This window comes from Grampus griseus (genome assembly GCF_964374135.1).
Source record: "Grampus griseus genome assembly, chromosome: 13".
Classification (NCBI taxonomy): domain Eukaryota; kingdom Metazoa; phylum Chordata; class Mammalia; order Artiodactyla; family Delphinidae; genus Grampus; species Grampus griseus.
In genome coordinates, this window is record NC_139007.1 from 54,317,963 (window position 1) to 54,329,962 (window position 12,000).

At 38.8% G+C, this 12,000-nt stretch overlaps 1 protein-coding gene across 8 annotated transcripts in view; it reads right to left on the minus strand.

Moving 5' to 3' along the window:
* ECHDC1 (ethylmalonyl-CoA decarboxylase 1) overlaps positions 1-5,588 on the minus strand; it is a 45,712-nt gene extending 40,124 nt beyond the window's left edge. For 4 of the 8 annotated variants that reach the window (XM_082668640.1, XM_082668634.1, XM_082668635.1 and 1 more), the window contains exon 1: positions 5,330-5,579. The gene's annotated coding sequence lies outside the window, so the exon portion shown is untranslated. Of the gene's footprint in view, positions 1-5,329 lie in introns of all 8 variants that reach the window. The other 4 variants (XM_082668636.1, XM_082668638.1, XM_082668637.1 and 1 more) reach the window with 4 other exon arrangements.
* Positions 5,589-12,000: the final 6,412 nt, after the last annotated feature.

The window sequence follows — 12,000 nt, forward strand, 5'->3', positions numbered from 1 at the left end:
TTCCATTCTTCCTTGCAAACTGGTCTCTCTTCTTGGAATGCTGATCACTGCCTGTGCCCCAACTAACTGAGATCTGCTCATCTTTCAGATCAGACCAATAAAATATCAAGAAAAGATCCTGTTTTATTACCATGCTCCTCCCTCCCCCAGCAGATTTCGCAGTTATATGTCTGTGTAGCATTAAAAGGATTAATGAGGCTCAAAAGAATTCTAGAATGAAAGAACATTTACCAAAAATGAGTTAGTCATTTTTGCTGTTGTCGAAAAGTTGGCTGCATGAAACGAAGGATGCAAATTTTACTTAAGCAAGATAATTTAATACAGGTAGTGAGAAGGACAATTACAGAGTTCCCAGGGAACATTACCTACTGTTGAAATCAATTTCTAGGCCCAAAATAGAGCTGTTCCTGCCATGGGTCCCACATCAGCAAACCAAAACTTAGACAACCTCCATCAGATAACTTTCTGTATAAAGGCTTTATCCTTCCTGTGAGCACTCACTCACTTAGCATTTGGCCCAACTCGTTTGGAATCAGGCTGTTCCTATTGGAACTGTGCTGGTATTTGACCTGCAGACTGTTTAGGAATTTTCTTTTGCTCTAGGAAAAAAACCTGAGAAATGGGATCCCAGTAATCTACATGTTGGAGTTTGCCCCCTGCCCTTTCAGGGACTCTGGACAGTACTACATTTAAAAATTCAGATAGATGAAAATGGGGTAAGAGTGTTTAGGTGCAACAATTATGTTTTATGATATGTGTCCTTAAAAAAAATAGCATACTCAAATCTTTATTGAATGTCTGGATCATTCTCCAAACATGATAAATTACTAAAACATTAATTACCGAACACAGATCTATTGCTTTTGGCTTTCTATTTTAGAGAAACCAAAGATAAATTTTTGTCTTTTAGTAACCATGTCTTGTGTCACACTGAAAGACTGTACTATTTAAAATGGCATATACCTTTGGAAACTAGAAAATACATTTATAAATTTGCTACTCTAAAATTGCTTACTTCTTAGTTTTCACTAGAAATCAAAGTTTCTAAGGGTTATATATTCTGATTAATAAATATGATTAAAGCTACTAGAAATGATAAGGAAAACATCGCTGTATGCAAAGGAAGTAGTTTTGTCCTGAAGTAAAATAGTTGCCAGAATAAAAAGGAAAGGATAAGACAAAATCTGAATGTAAATAGAAAACTGTAGAAGGGTTTGTGAAACAAGAATCTTTTGAAAGAAATTTTATATGCAATAAAGCAGGATAAGATTAAATATACTTGCTATAAGGGTTTTAAAAGTAAGCTTTAATATCAATAGTGTACTTATGTAAAACTGGAACTTAATTTTCTTTCAGCTGCTAAAAGGACATAGTTTGCTTGGGCTATTGGTCTGCTCCTGATAAGAGATTGTGAAAGGTTTTTCCTTACTTTTTTGTGTTTTATCAAAATTATTTCCTGTGCTTTTCTAAAAAGCTGTCTTTTTTATAAAGAAGAGCTAAGGGTTTGGTTTTTTTTTTTGTTTTGCAGCTATGTAACCTTCTCTATTTGTCTTTTGAAATCATTTTGTCATTTTGATTAAATAGATACTTGGTGTTTTGTAATCTTCAGTAATCTTATTTGGTCAAATGTCCAAAACCTTTTGATATTTTTGAAACACCTCCCCAAAATCAAACTCTAAATTAAGTCGTTTTGACCTGAAAATAACTTTGGGAATCTCCAGACGGCCCCTGGGACTTCTCAGAGGACTTGTTCTCTCTTCTTATAAAAAGGGAGATGTTAATCAGGTTTATCTGATATGTCAGATTATATGGGAAGCTTTGTCAAATAAATGACGATAAACTTTCTTAGGTTATGTTGTATACGTGAATGTTATTAAATGTTCTAGAGATTGTATGAAAATTCCTATGATTCTGATGTGTCCTGGCATAATGTTATCAACCATGATTTTAAAGATGTAGTCATAGAAATAACCAAATTGACTTGTCAACTACATCATAATGAACCTTCATCAGATCTTTAATCATTACTATTTTTAAGTCTTTTGTCAGTTATAGACAGTTGTTGTTTTACTCTGGTGCTTTTGCAAATATCATTTCTAGTACCTTTCATCGCAGAAAAGATCCTGACAAATACTCTAGAAGGCAGGTGTTAAGATAACTGTAAGATATTACACAGAACTAGATTTAAAGGACCTTTTTCTTCCTCTCCTTTAAGAAAATGTATCTTTGGGCTTCCCTGGTGGCGCAGTGGTTGAGAGTCCGCCTGCAGATGCAGGGGACACGGGTTCGTGCCCCGGTCTGGGAAGATCCCACGTGCCGTGGAGCGGCTGGGCCTGTGAGCCATGGCCGCTGAGCCTGCGCATACGGAGCCTGTACTCCGCAACGGGAGAGGCCACAGCAGTGAGAGGCCCGTGTACCGCATAAAAAAAAAAAAAAAAGAAAACGTATCTTTGTAACAAAGGTTAAAATATTTATTTTTTTTCTCCCGTCCTGATCCCTCCAGAATTCAAAAACTTAAGTATGTTTTTCATGACAATATGTGTACTTGCATAAATTCAATGAGAATCTGTTCTCCTCATAACAAGACACAACTGGAAATATTGGCTATATTACCAAGGCTTTGGCTGGATTATCATATTCAAGAAAGACGTACATAGACAGATATGACCAGACAGCTTTAAGGAACTTCTCAAAAATAATAAATAAATCAGCCTGGTACCTTGCTTACAAGATTCCAGCAAAACAATTTTGAAAAAGAGCTTATATGGTCAATCACCATTCTTGCTGCATTTATGTATATAATCAAACCAAGTTTAATACCAACAAATTAGTTTTACTATGATTATCTTTGATAAAAGTGAGGACAATCATAGAGAGAAAAATCATGTTTGCACTTACGTAGCTATCAATTATCTCCAAGGTTTTGTCATATACCTGCACACTGGACTGGATCCTAAATTCTTCTAGTCTCCAATAATGTCTGGCTACTCCTCTCCAGACTAATGTTTTCAATTTTCTTCCACTCTTCTGATTTGAAATCAGTAAGAACAAAGACTGCCTTGAATCCTCTTGGAAGGGACTATACCAGGTCCTCCTCACTACCTAGAAGGCAGTCAAACTTCAGGGACTCGAACCTTGAGTACACATCTCACAGCTAGAGAAGACCGCACCTGACATGTAGTCCTACACAAACACTGGAAACCTCCAAATCGAAATGACTAGGAAGAGAAGCAGCTGACAACGGAGGCATAAAGCTTTCCAAAGATGACCTGACCAGGCCTGTATACCCTTTTTCTCACTGTTGCTTTTTTTTTACTCTCTCTCTCTTTCACAGAAAGACAATGCCCTTGTTTGTATTTCCCAAATCCTCTTCTTTTGATTATGGCCTTCCAGAAACTACCTCATCATGACCCCATAACAAATTAGTCTTTTCACCTGCATTTTGGTTTTTTTTTTAAGAGTTAGAAGGTTCAGAATTCACTGAAGTCTTTCTTTCATCTGGACTATTAACTGTTTCGGGATTCTTACCTAGATTCACGGTCTTTGAATTTGCAACCTTACAGGCTGTCTTACTGGATAACACACTTGGTTCTAAACAGCTCTTCGGGGATAACAATACTATTTTAATACGTCTTTGAAGTTCTGCTGTTTTTGCAAAGAGCTCATAAGCTATTGCTCCATACTTATTCCTGCCCTGCCTTCCCAACATGCTCAGTTAATTCTTTCAGTTTGTGCTGTTGCTGTATTCACTGTTCTATTTTCTCTTCAATACAAAACAGAAGCCTCCCATTGATCCATTTTACTAAGCCTTCATGGCCACCTTGAGTGGGAACTTCCAGGAGGCATACATGACTCCATGTCTGCCTCTGTAGGAAGGGCCTTTTTTCCCTCAGGTCCGAGTAAGTGCCAAAGAAAACATGATTAGAGCAGCAGAAACTCAACTGCATGGAACAATTGAGGAGAAAGAGCACTGGTTGCAACAAGTCTCACCTGACCCTCCATGATTTGTTCAGCTGGCTACCCGCAGGCCTAAGGTCCTAGTTTAGACCATCATAAAATTTGGAGTTATGTTACTTTTTTTTTTTTTTTTTTTGTGGTACGCGGGCCTCTCACTGCTGTGGCCTCTCCCGTTGCGGAGCACAGGCTCCAGACATGCAGGCTCAGCGGCCATGGCTCACGGGCCCAGCTGCTCCGCAGCATGTGGGATCTTCCTGGACCAGGGCACGAACCCGCGTCCCCTGCATCGGCAGGCGGACTCTCAACCACTGTGCCACCAGGGAAGCCCTGGAGTTATGTTACTTTTAATTCCGGTTTGTATAACTATTTTAAGTTCTGTATTTTGTTTCCTGTAACACCTTTGTAAAACTGATGTGTCCAACAGGTAATGCTGGCTCAACATTTCAAAATGATCAGAATGGTCTGCAACGCTTATGACCTTAAGAAGACACAGACTTTAGATGGTAAGTGCCTGAGATTTCTGCCTCCTACTCCTCCTTGTTACTTGAACATGACCTCAGTCGTTTCCCATCTGTGCACTTTCCCTTTAAGGTGGGACACAACACCCAGGAAAAGTCCTAGCACCAAGGGACAAAGGCCACTGAAGATGGAAAACCTGACTCTTGATCAGCGATGCTTTCAGAGAAAAGCAGAAAATGTCAAACTGAATAGAGGAAACCTCATTTAAAATAGCTGGGAGTCTAGAAGGGGGAACCCTCACACACTACCACAAGAAGCATCAACTACTCCCGTTAATTACACACTCCAACAGCAAAGCATCATTCACAGACCTACTAGGAGGGAAGATTTCCTGTTCACCCAGCAAATTTGCCTAGGAGGAACCATCACCACCTGAACTCTCACTTTCTACCAGGGGACTTTCTTCAGAACAACCCCTCCCAACTTCCTCCTTTTTCTCTGTAACAGAATGGGCCTCTCCTTTGTTTGCTGAACTCATCTATGGCTTTTCCTCTAGTTCGCTTGTCTCGAATTGCAATTCCTCTGCTATTCCCAAATAAGCCCATTTTGCTGGTAAAATAAACAGCTGTTTTATTTTTACCTTAAAAGCTTCATGCCTTCCACCTTATTTTGCATGTCTCCAAAAGGAGACTGCCCACTTAATGTCAATGTGAACTTAAACTGTATCACCTAAATTATTTTCTTTAGTCGTTTTTTTTTTAACACTGCTGAGAAGAGGGCCTGGAAAGTATTCAGCATTTAAATTAGTGCACTGAAATCAGGTCTCCCTATTCTTTTGAAAACGTTTATGTCAGCTGTTTCTCCACTCTCCCAGGAAAGTTCGACTCGTCTTTTCCTATCACCCTCCGCTCACCTGGCAAAGGCCTCTGCGTCGCTGTGAGCTGCGTCCCCACGCCCAGCAGAGGGCAGCGGGCCTGCGGGGCGGCTTCACACGGACCGCGCCGCCGAACCCCCGCGGCTCGCCGTCTGGAATCCCTGTGGAGAAACACTAAAGTCCGTTACGCAGAGACAGCTAGGGTCCTCTCCTAAACGGTACTTACTTAAAGTGAAGCTCCTACGGCCACAAAGTCCCGCGGCTCCCAGAAACGCCGACTTCCCCTTCCGCCCCGCCGCGCCCCCATTCCGCTCCGCCCAGATCCTCTTCCGTTTCCCCGCCCCCGACCTGCGGCGCCAGCTGCCCTTTGATCTTCCGCGGCCCGTTCCCTATATTACGCGTCGGCTCTTTCTCCCGGCGATCCTGTGCCGCTCCAGGGCAGGCACCCCAGACCCAGAAGACCCCGTTGTTGGCCGGGTGCTCGTGTCGTGAGTGAGCCCTGAAAGCGGGCTCCTATCTGCCGAGCTTCGCGACGCAGGGCCGGGGCTGGTGCCCGGAAGCCCCGAAGTCCTGCGCTGTTTCAGGCTCCTGTGTAAACGTGGAAAGAGTGAAGGAGAAGGACCAGTTTAGGACAATTTCGAAACGGGAGGGGAGAGGAAGTTATCTAGGCTGTACCTTCTTACACATGTCATCTGTGTTATTGAGTGGAGAGAAGGCATTTTTGTGTTTTTTGTTTTTGCCAGAAAGCATAGGCACCGCGTGTAATAGCGTCATTGTAACGCTCAACAAACTTAAAATTATTTGCCAATCCGAAGTGCTTTGGAAGGTAGCTGAAAAGGTGCTCAGGAGTTTGGAGGAAGGGGAACAAGTTTGGCAGCTAGTGAAGATTCATGGAAGGTAGCACAGAAGATGACAGTTATGCATTTAAGTACAGTGACTAATACGCTGGTAGACCAGTATTTCTTTTCTCTAATCGCACTTCACCCACAGAAGTGCCTCTTCACCCACAGCTATGGGCATATAGTTAGAGTAGATGGGAATCTGCAATGACGTGTCAGTGGTGGTAGGCAGTGGGCCTAAATAACGAATTCTATTGATATTTACTTGAATTTCATGTTGAAATTCCCTCGCACCCCCTGCACACACACACACACACACACACACACACACACACACACACTCACGTGTACATTTGTAATTAGCCTTGATAAATTGGAATCTACTATGAGGCTAAGCCACAAAAAATTTATTTATTTAAGTGTCCTGAGAGGACAGGAAGGTGGGAGCTGGGAGGGCTGAGACCAGGATATCTGATACTTGCTTCCCATATCCTGTGGAAAAAGTTTTCTATTAAAAGAGCTAGTCTTTCACATTTTTTTTATTTTCCAGTACTGTTCTGGTTGCCCATCTGTATGAATAGCATTTCAGTGTATATCTACATACAACTTAGTGTAAAAATACCGTTTACTACAATAACCGTTGTGCCGAACTACAAAGTTAATGTGCTGTGATATTAGCATGTCAGTGCCTAGTCTAACTGCTGGCTCAATCTGCAAATATTGGATGGCCATTTCTTTAATCATTTGAGTTTTCATAAAATACATATCCAGTTATTCTTCCCCTCCTTCACTTGACTTGCTGTTAAACTGCGTTTCTTCCTTTTACTCCATCTCATGTTCTACAGTCAAGACTTTTCAGTATCTACTCTTCTGAGAGATTGGCTCAAAATAGCTTTCAGTCTTGAGGCACATAAAATTTTCTATGTCACAATTAGTTTTTTTTCTGCATTTTTATAACAATTCCAAAAGACTTTTTGGACCTTAAAAAGTATTATGACCCAACTTTATATCTGGATAGGTCACCATTCATCCTTTTCTAAAGAGTTTGGATGTCCAAGAAAAACCCAATTGAGAGATAAAAGTAGATACTTTTATCAAATATGAAAAGCATCAAGTGACTATAACTTCTGTTTCTTTGCGATTTTCTTCTCTCCTCTGTCTCTTCCATGCCTTTCCCCTCTCCCTCTCTCTTTCCGACACTTCCTCACTTCCTAGATAGTAAGAGATATTCCCTCCCATCTATTTTTAAAAGAGTGTAATTCTCTGTTGGCATTAGAAAAAAATATGTTTATTCTATTTAGGAATATAATGTTACTGTGCACATATGAAAATTTTAAAGAACAACAAAAACCTTCCCTAGTCCCATTCACAGAGATAACTGCTAATATTTGAATATATTCTAAAAATATAAATTGATATAGTCTATCTATAGCAATATCTATATCTGATGGCCATATGTATATATATGTGTGTGTATATATATATATATATAAAGGAATATTATTCAGCCATAAGAAAGAAGGGAAGTCCTGCCATTTGCTACAATATGAATGGATCTTGAGGGCATTACAGTAAGTGAAATAAGTCAGAGAAAGATAAACACTCTATGATATCACTTATTTGTGAAATCTAAAAAAGCCAAAGTCATAGAAAAAAAGCCAAAGTCATAGAAACTGAGACCAGAAAGGTGGTTACAAGGGGCTGGGGGATGGGGAAAATGGGGAGATATTGGTCAAAAGTTACAAAATTTAAATTACATAGGATGAATAAATCCTGGAGATCTAATGTATAACATGATGACTATGGCTAGTAATACTGTATTGTATACTTGAAATTTGCTAAGAGAGTAGATCTTAAGTGTTCTCACCACACACACACACACACACACACACACGGTAACTGTTAAGTTATGGATGTTAATTAGCTTGATTGTGGTAATCATATCACAATGTATACATATATTAAAGCATCACATTGTATACATTAAGTATATACAATTTTATTTGTCAATTATACTTCCATGAAGTTGGGGGGGGAAGGAAATAGGTTAATGACACCTTCAACTATTGCTGTTGAATTGTGTTTTTCTAAGTCTGTTTCTCCCTTCAATTTTGTAAATTCTTCCTGTATTTTGTGGCTCTTACTTTAGGTAAACATGTGGTTATGAATGTTTTATCTTCCTAAGGGTGACACTGTTATAATTTTTAAAGTCCCTTTTTGTCTCTTGTAACATTTTTTAAAAGTCCAATTTGCTTTATATCAGCATACACATTCCAGCTTTCTTATTGTTACTAGTTACATGATATATATTTTTCCATCTTATTACCTTCAACCTATTTGTATCTATAAATACAAATTTGTCCACTCTCACAACATATACTTGGTTCTTGTTTTTTTTAACCAGTGTCACAATCTCTGTCTTTTTATTGGATTGTTTAATTCACTCACATTTAATGTTATTATTAATATAGTTGATTTACACCTGCCATTTTACCTTTTTTTTTTCTGTCTCATTTCTTTCTTTCCTTTATTTTTCCTTCACTTCTTAGTTTTGCATTAATGATTGTTTTCTCCTGTTAACGTTTTTTTTTCCTTTTACAGTTTTTTCATTATCTGGGGGTTATTTTCTTAGTGGTTGTTCTGGGGTTTGCCATATACATCTTACCTTATCAGAGTCTACTTCAGATTTATACTAACTTAATTCCAGTAACATATAGAAATGTTACTCCTACAGAGTTCTTTTTTCTGCCTTTTGGTTCCATTATTATTATACATACTGCATTTATAAATGTTACAAACTGCACAGTACATTGTTATAAGTGTTAATTTATATAGTTGTATATCTTTTAAAAAAACAGAGAAGAAAAGAGCAAATGCATATTTATAGCATTTATTATATTAACCTTATTTATCATTTATGGTTCTCTTTAAGATTTGAGTTACCATCTAGTATCATAGCCTTATTCCAATACAGCTTTGCTCCCACCAATCTCCTCTGTGCTATTATTGGCAAATACATTACATTTCTATATGTTATAGACCTACTTCTATACATACTGTTTTACATAATTGCTTTTTAAATCAACTAAGAGAAGAAAGGAGAAGCAATACACATTCAATGTTTTATCATTACATAATTATTTTATCAGTATCTTTTTTCTTTTTTTCATATGGTTTCCAACTACTGTCTGAGGTCACTTGCTTTCAGCCTGAAGAGTTTCTCCTAGTATTTCTTGTTAGTTGGATTCACTTACAATGAATTTTTTTCAGTTTTTGTTTACCTGACATTGTCTTTATTACAGCTCCATTGTGCTGCTTTCAAATTTTTCTCTTTAGACAAAGATGTCTTTAGACAAAAATGTCTTTGAACATTTAACTATCATGTTGCTGGGTAGCTCTCTTTGTGTTTTTCCTACTTGTAGTTTGTTGAGCCTCTTGGATGTGTAGATTAATGTTTTTTATCAAATATGAGAAATTTTCATGATTTCTTTGAATAAGTTTTTGCAGTTTTGTTTGCTTGTTTCTTTCTCTCTCCTTTCTCTGCTCTGGTAATTCTATTACGTGTATGTTGGTGAGCTTAGTGATGTTATGCGTTTCTCTTAGGCTCTGTTCATTTTTCCTTCATTCTTTTTGTCCTCTCTATTTTTTTGGATTGTATACTCTCTATCAACCTTTCTTTATATTTGCTAATTTTTTCTTCTGCCAGTTCAATTCTACGGTTGAGCCCTGTAGTGATTTTTCTTTTTTTGGTTATTGTATTTTCAATTTTAGAATTTCTATTTGTTTCTTTTTTGTAATTTCTCCTTTTTGATATTCTCTCTTTGGTGAGGCGTTATCATTGTACCTTCCTTTAATTCTTTAAGCATGATTTCCTTTGATTCTTTGAAGATATTTGTGAGAGCTGCTTTGAAGTCTGCTATGGTCAACATCTGGGCCCCCTCAAATAAAGTTTCTATTGCCTGCTTTAAAAAAAAAAACTGTGTATGTGTCACCGTTTCCAATTTCTTGCGTGTCTCCTTTTTTTTAACTTTACATTTTAGATAATATATTATAGTAACTCTGCATATGATTCTCCCCCACCCATTTGGTGCTTATCATTGTTTACTTGTTTATTTCTTTAGCTACTGGTGCTGCTATCTTAGTTTGAAGGCTCTGATGTTGCTCCTGAGAGAGTACTGCAAAGATTCCTGGAATGATAGTGGTTTTAGCAGGGCTTTCTTTGTTTCTTTCCCTGATCACACCCAGATGTTAGACTCCTTCAATTCCTGGCTGATCTGCTGTATCGTTTTATAGTGCCCTTGGGCATAAATTGCTCCACAGTTTGATGCAATTAAATTTGAGCCTCATTTTAGGGGTAGTGTCTGAAGCCAGTGTATGAAGACTGCTCTGACTCCAGGAGTGATTTTCTTGGGCATCTCTTTCCCTGTTTCCCTCTAGCAAACTTGCTGGCCAGCCTTTTAGCTTGGCGTTCTCACTCCCAACAAACAGCTCCATTGTTTCTAAGAGCACCCTTAGGTTTGACCTTTCCCACACTCTGTTTCATATAAAGTTAGATCATCTGGTAGAGCTTCAGAAATTTCTGTTCTAAAGGCCCATCTGTCCTCCTGAGGAAAAAAAATCTCTGACTTCTCTATGTATGGTATCTTTCCCTCAGGAGGAAGGAGCTAAGTGTAGGCAGTAGCCTCTGGTCCTCTTGGCTTGCCTCTCCTATAGTGAAACCTCCACCTCGAAATGAGCTAGCTTGAGAGAAATCAAGGGCCCAGTCTTCTCAGCCTACCGCACTTGTGGTAGAGCCTCTGGCCTATGGATTGAGGCTGGGTGAAAGAAGAGAGCCTCTGACCTCTACTGCAGTCACCTGGAATTTAGCCTCTGCAAAATGTAGCTGGGGTATTTGATAAACACTGGCAGCCTGTCCCTTGCACAGCACTTAAGAGGAGAGGGAACCCTATGTTCTTGGTTGCACTTGTCTGGAATGAACTTTCTTTCATGCTGATGTGGAGCAAGGGACAGAGGGAAGAGGTTGTGATTCAAATGGCCCAGATTCTCACTGTTCTTACTGAGTTTTAGTAGATTTTCTTGAATAAATGTTTGTTGTATGTCCTTATGCCAATTTCCATATACATTAAAACGTCATGTTTTTTTAAAAATAAGTTTTACTATTTATGCTTATTTGGTTGGGGACTGGGTCCACGGAACTCCTCATGCTGCCATTCCAGAGGTGGGACTCCTGAAATAGGTCACCTTTGAGAGAGCAGCTTTAATTAAGGTGGGAAGAAGCAGTGCAAACGATTAAAAACTCAAAGGATGGTAATGAAGTGAAGGCAAAGGCTGGCTAGCAACTACTCTTTTAGATGTTTTGATGCAAGGTAGGGTAGCTATAAAATCATAGACAAGAAGTACAAGGGTGGAGAGGTTTCTTTTTGTTGGTTTTTTTTTAATAAAGGCAATCTCTTAATAGTGGATTTTAGTGTTGAAAGTAGATAAGAAGTAACATGGCTTGACAAGGAGAAAAGACAGCTTTTCTCCCAGGTCAACAAGAGTGGAAAAGTTAATTGGGGAGGTTACTGAATATTTTTTGATGAGGGGAGTGGTGTGGCAATGTGTCTTGAGATGAAAAACAGGAAAGATAAAATAAATTGATGAGAGCTGGGTTTGATCTTCTCACTAAGGCACTGATTCCCAAAAGTGTATGCACTTTAGAATTTCCTAGTGTCTTCTTTTGCCTCCATCAGAAGCATGCCTTAACCCAAGGATTCACATGCAAGCAGTTTATTGAAAGTAGCCAGGAACACAGGTGAGGTGATACAGAGAATTGAAGGAGGAGTAATTAAGCATGACACCACAGTGGGGGAAAATGGAGCCTAATCCCCA